Source organism: Synchiropus splendidus, chromosome 17 (assembly GCF_027744825.2).
Source record: "Synchiropus splendidus isolate RoL2022-P1 chromosome 17, RoL_Sspl_1.0, whole genome shotgun sequence".
Taxonomy (NCBI): Eukaryota; Metazoa; Chordata; class Actinopteri; order Syngnathiformes; family Callionymidae; genus Synchiropus; species Synchiropus splendidus.
Genome location: NC_071350.1, coordinates 5,538,220 through 5,543,977, shown reverse-complemented (window position 1 = coordinate 5,543,977; position 5,758 = coordinate 5,538,220).

The following is a 5,758-nucleotide window of genomic DNA, read 5'->3' as shown; positions in this document are numbered from 1 at the left end:
TTACTTTTATCAGCCGAGAAACTAAATCCTTTTAGTTGGATCAATACTTGTATAGCAGACTAACTGTGGATCAATAAGGGGAGTTACAGCAATATTTTTTTCAATTTAAAATGCTGGGTGAAGTACTGACAGGAGATGCAACATAAATACAGGTTCCAAATATGTCCTATCTGCCGTGGGATGATAACGTCACATCCAGTATATACTATATACTTTTTTGTTGTAATGAGCCAGAGAAAATTTAAATTAGGGATTTGATGTCGCTTTCTATCACATGCTTGACATTATTTCCACAAAATATGATGTTTGTTTTGTCTGTTCTTCTCCACAGTCTACAGAACAAAGCGTCGTGATGGGCAGATATGTGCGGAGTGTTGTTTATATTTGATATCACACAAAAATAAAAAAAAACTGATGTGCCACAGCAGTCTTTGTTCTGATGAAAAGTTATGTTTTTAGTGACAGAGTGAAGATTGTTTGTTCTTTCAGCAGTTGCACTTGTTCTGACTGCGCTGTAATCCTAGAAATAAATGTTAAATAAAGGTCATAAATAAATGTGACTGAAATACACTGTTCTTTTTGAGAGAACATAAGAGAAGTGTTTTGTTTAGAAGTGTCAGTGCGGCATGAATATTTTCATAAATTTTTGAATGGTTTATTATTTGCAGTGTGCATACTTATTTTACAATGCATTGGTTTTTGGGAGTTAAGCTCTTAGCCATAAATACTAATACTAAGTACTAATAGATATAATCATTCTTTTGGTGTTTTGGCTATGTCAATTGCAGTTTCAGCCAAGACTTCATTTCAGAGCATCCCTAGCATTGACTCATGATGGTTTCTTGCTCCTTTCTTGATCGTCTTGAGAGCATTTACAGGTGCAATATGTGAGAGAGCTGATGAAAACACTGATCATTTTGATGGGAAGATGTCACAATAGAAGGCTGATGTAGCGCGAGGATCTTCTTCTTCCTCCCAGACCTCTTAAGCACCACAGAGAAATCTGCCTCAGATATGAGCCTTGCAGCAATGCCTCCTCCACAGAGGATCATGAGCTGGATTTAGTTCACCTGATTCAATTAAATACTGATGTGTAACTCCTTGGATAATTTAATATCCTGGTCTGCCATCCATCTCTGTGAGCGTGACACTTTAATTGCTCCCACTGCTAAATTTAGGAACTGCTGCCTTCTTCTTCTCTTCAAGAGGTTTTTACTCCATAAGATGCTCTTCTTCTGGTTATCAAGACACTTTTCAAGCAGGATGTTTACCTGCTGCATGACTTTAAATGTGGTCGGAAATAGTGAGGGGGCAAAATATTATAATAATATACAATAAAAAGTATATATAATAATAGAAAGTGCAGTTTTGTAGCGGGTACAACTAGCAGCTTCTCATTAGAGCCACGTATCGGCAAACCTGACTGGCCCACATCCATCCTAGTCTCCCAGACTGCTGCAGCAGATGCCACGCCTCCCCACGTGGTTTGTCTGCTCTTCTCTGTCAAACTACAGGAACAACTATTATTCCTCTCTTTCTGTGAAAATGTCTCCATTCACCAGTAATAAGATGGATGTTTCTGCTTTTTTCATATCTGCTGTGCCATCTGCTTTTACGGTGGAAATCGAACAGGGCTCCAGTGTGCTCTTAGTGGCGATACTATGTCCTTTTTGAAATTCGGGAAAATCACCGTACACAGTGAGAGGCAACTCTGGGAAGTTTATTTCTCACATTCTTTAATTCTCTGTAATCTCTACCAACTGACTGATATGGATCCATCACTGTTTTTCCTTCCATTTTCTCTTTATGTGAAATATATATATATATATAAAATTCTAATGTGCTGGAATGAGTTTTACTGTAACATTGTGTCAATAAAAAAACAGAAATACAGATGAAAATGAACACAGTGCATGAGCAGCACGGACTGAATGTAAGAGCAGATATGCACCTTTTAAGTGAAGAGTAAATCCAATTCCTAAAGAGAGTTCCGAAGGTGAGATCTGTGAAGAGTGGGGAAGAGAACTTTTAATGGGTTTGAGAGTCGCAGAGGACAAAATGGCCGATTGAAGAAGCAGAAAAGATCTTATTCAATGAAGCACCTGAGATGGGATCGTGCAGGAAGCATGTTTGGGGTCGAGGTCAATAGAGATGAACCTACTTCTCTGACCCAACTCCAAAATGCCATAAAAATCCCCTGAACTGAAGGTTATCACAGACATGGATGAAAGCTGAACCATTTCACCCTTGTTCCAAATTGAAACGATGAAAGTGCAAAAATGACCACAGTGGCAATGAAAGCAACAACAAGCAACACTCTGATCGCTGTTTGTCTGCTCCTTATTGAAATACATGACAGTCATGATGCAATGAAGCGAGAGGAAAAACGCTGCTCCTTATTATTTTTATTATTCTGTAAATGCTGTAAACGACGGTGAGGCACATCCACGGCTGTGGCGATGAACATGACGGTTTTCTGCATGTTTTTCACGCACGAATCCTGTAAGAAACATCACATTGACTGATGTCTGTTGTTTGTGGAACTGTAGTGCATTCCACCCGGACATGTGAAGGAGATGGACCAGTGATAACAGCTGCAACTTACACATTTATTTCTCATAACTAAAAGACAGCGGATTGTTGTCACCAAATCATTAAATGTTCAAACTTCCCCCTTTGCTTCATTCTGAAATATGCAGTCAAAATAAAGTGTTATAATCTGGGTCCGTCGGTCTTGCGGCTGCTTCCGCCTCTCGCTGGATCCTGCCTCTCCTCACTGGTTGCATGACGGAGCTCCATCTCTGATGTTGAAGGATAGATGCTTCCAGAGTTGTCTTTGCAAGTATAAGCTGGACAGTGTTGTGTATATTGCCATCTCTGATGACATTTTTCGCCACTGTCTTTCCTCATAAACAAATCAATGTGGGACTGGGGGCGAGACCTGAGAACCAGCTTTACGACAGCTTGCAATTACACTCATTTTCCTGTGGCGCCGCCAAAAGCAAATATTCTCAAACTACGCACAGTCACTTTAATATAAGCACTATCACAATACGTTTCCCCACATTTTCTTTGATAATTCTTACAATTACACAGCCTACATAAGAATACATCCTGTGATCTGAGGGTCTGTCTTTCACCCATTACCACCAAAAGCTTAAATTCTTTTTCTAGCTTTTACGATCGACCAGCCACAGCTTTTGAAATGATGACTCATACCTAGCGACCAGGATCAACCACACCTCATCACTGTTCCACACCTTGCTCAGAGTTTTCTGAGAGTGTTCTGGACTCTCCTAAACTCCTTTGCAGGAATTTATTCTCATTAGGAATATGGGTCCTGTAGGGGGACCCATCCTTAGCACTTTCTTTTAGGGATCAGACAGGACTTGGCGAACACATTTGAAAAGACCAGAACTCCTCGAAAGTTGTTGCTATTCATTATTGTAGGACCCATGACTGAAGGACTGCTAAACACAGAAGGCGCACGTCTTATAAACACAACTATAAAGCAGAACTTTCTTTGATTTACAAATATATGTATGTGTTGTGCTTTATATCTGTCAATCTTGCTCTGGAAGTTGATACTCAGTGAGTCCTATTCCACCATCTACAGAGCTAGCAAGATGTCGCTTCACCTTAATATATGGTGAAGGGAGAAAAATGATGTTCATCCATTATTCAGTTTGAAAACAAAGCCTATACAATGTGTTGCATTCAGCGCACTTCTTCGGCTTCAACATCATGAAGAATCCTTCATGCATCCCACAAAGGATCATGGGATCAATGACTGTACTGCATAAATAATGCCACTGAAGAACTTCATGGAGCATGGAGTAGTCGTTGGTTGTCTGACAAGTGTGTTTTCTGGCTGTGAGGGACACAAGCATGTATTTTTTTTTCATCCAAACCACATGTGGGCAATTAAAAAAAAATTCTCAGGGGACCGCCCCGACATGTGACTGTTATCAAAGACAGGTGAAGTCTTAAATTTAAGTTGAATGTTGTGACTATAGAGTCATAAAACAAGGATAAAATAGGTCAAATTTTAATTATTCTGTGATCTTTTATGCTTAAAATGTTACAATGTGTATAGTTTAATTCTATGCAAAGATTCTCAATATAAATCATAAAAGCATTTCTCCCACTTTTTAAAAAACTATATAAGATTATATAATTATAATCTTTTTCTGGAGTAATATTTAATAGATAATTTAACATTTCAGTACAATTATTATTAGCCACTGGGAAGGAAATTTAAGCAATAAATGCTTTAAAGAAAACAAAGAAAAAAATGAACATTTCTTGTCATTTCGATCTGGTTTTATGAGGGTTGCATTCAGATGCTGCAGCTGGAGTCTCCTAAGGCAGCACCACAATCAATGCTGCACACAAAATCTATGAATCCATCTTTCTCCAGAGTTGGTGTCAGTGATTTTGCCATACGCAGAAATATCAATAAATTGAACATAGTGTTGTCCACGACAAGAATGATGACAAACGTGAACCGAGGGAGAAAGGACATGGGTGTTGAAATGGTGCACTAACATCTTGCCAACATCACACTTTAGTTTTGTTTTTTATAGCAACGGGATTGTGTAAGCTGCTTTCAATGCTTCTGTGATCAATATTTTTGATAAGTTGAAACCAGAATGCAATTGCAAGCACAGCACATCACCCATTTCTGTAGTGCTGGTTGCTCATATGCAAATGCAAATGCAAACAACATTTGTAGTTTGATGCAAACCTACTCTAAACTCGCCACTCAAATCTACAGAGTCTTCGGATTAGCCCAAGTATAATACGCAGAGAGGTTTGGAGGTTTGGAGGTTGCCAGGGGAACAGTACATTTCGGACAGCACTGTGCCAAGTGTGAAATGTGGTGGAGGAGGAATGATGGTGTGGGGTTGAGTTGGGCTTGGCCCCTTAGTTCCAGTGAAAGGAACTTTGAATGTTTCAGGATACCAAAACATTTTGGACAAGCCCATGCTCCCAACCTTGTGGGAACAGTTTGGAGCATCTCCTTCCTCTTCCAAAATGACTGTGCACTAGTGCACAAAGCAAGGTCCATGAAGACATGGATGGCAGAGTCTGGTGTGGATTAACTTGACAGGCCTGCACAGAGTTCTTTGGGATGGCCTTCTCCACCAACATCACCTGACCAATGTGTTTCTGGAAGAATGGTCAAAAATTCCTATATACACACTTATCAACCTTGAGGACAGCCTTCCCAGGACAGTTGAAGCTTTAGTAGCTGCATATTGAACCCTGTGGGTTAGGAATGGGGCGGCACTTAAGTTCATATGTGAGTCAAGGCAGGTGAGCAAATACTTACTGGTAATATAGTGTATTCTGTTTAATTTGCTCAGACAAGTTCCGGCTACTTCTCATACAAGTACTACTAATACCTTAGGAAATATAAGAAGGCAATCTTGGGTTTACATTTCTTCAAACCTGGAGAAGAAACATTTTCATGATCATCCATATGCATATATGCACAACCACCCAGATAAATGGAAGCCTATTGGGAGTCAGGCCTTAGTGATATAGGTTTGGTTAGAAGAGAAGGGGGGGAAAATAACAGGAAAATTGTATAGTGACGCGGGGGCGTGAACTTCTATTAATAGTTCCAGTCTGACATCTCCTCCCCCACCGCCAGCACGTGCGGCGTGCGCGTCCCCGTGTGTCTTATCTGACGTGCATGGCCGTGATCGAGGATGATGTCATACTGAACGAGAACAATAGAGCCCACCTCCTC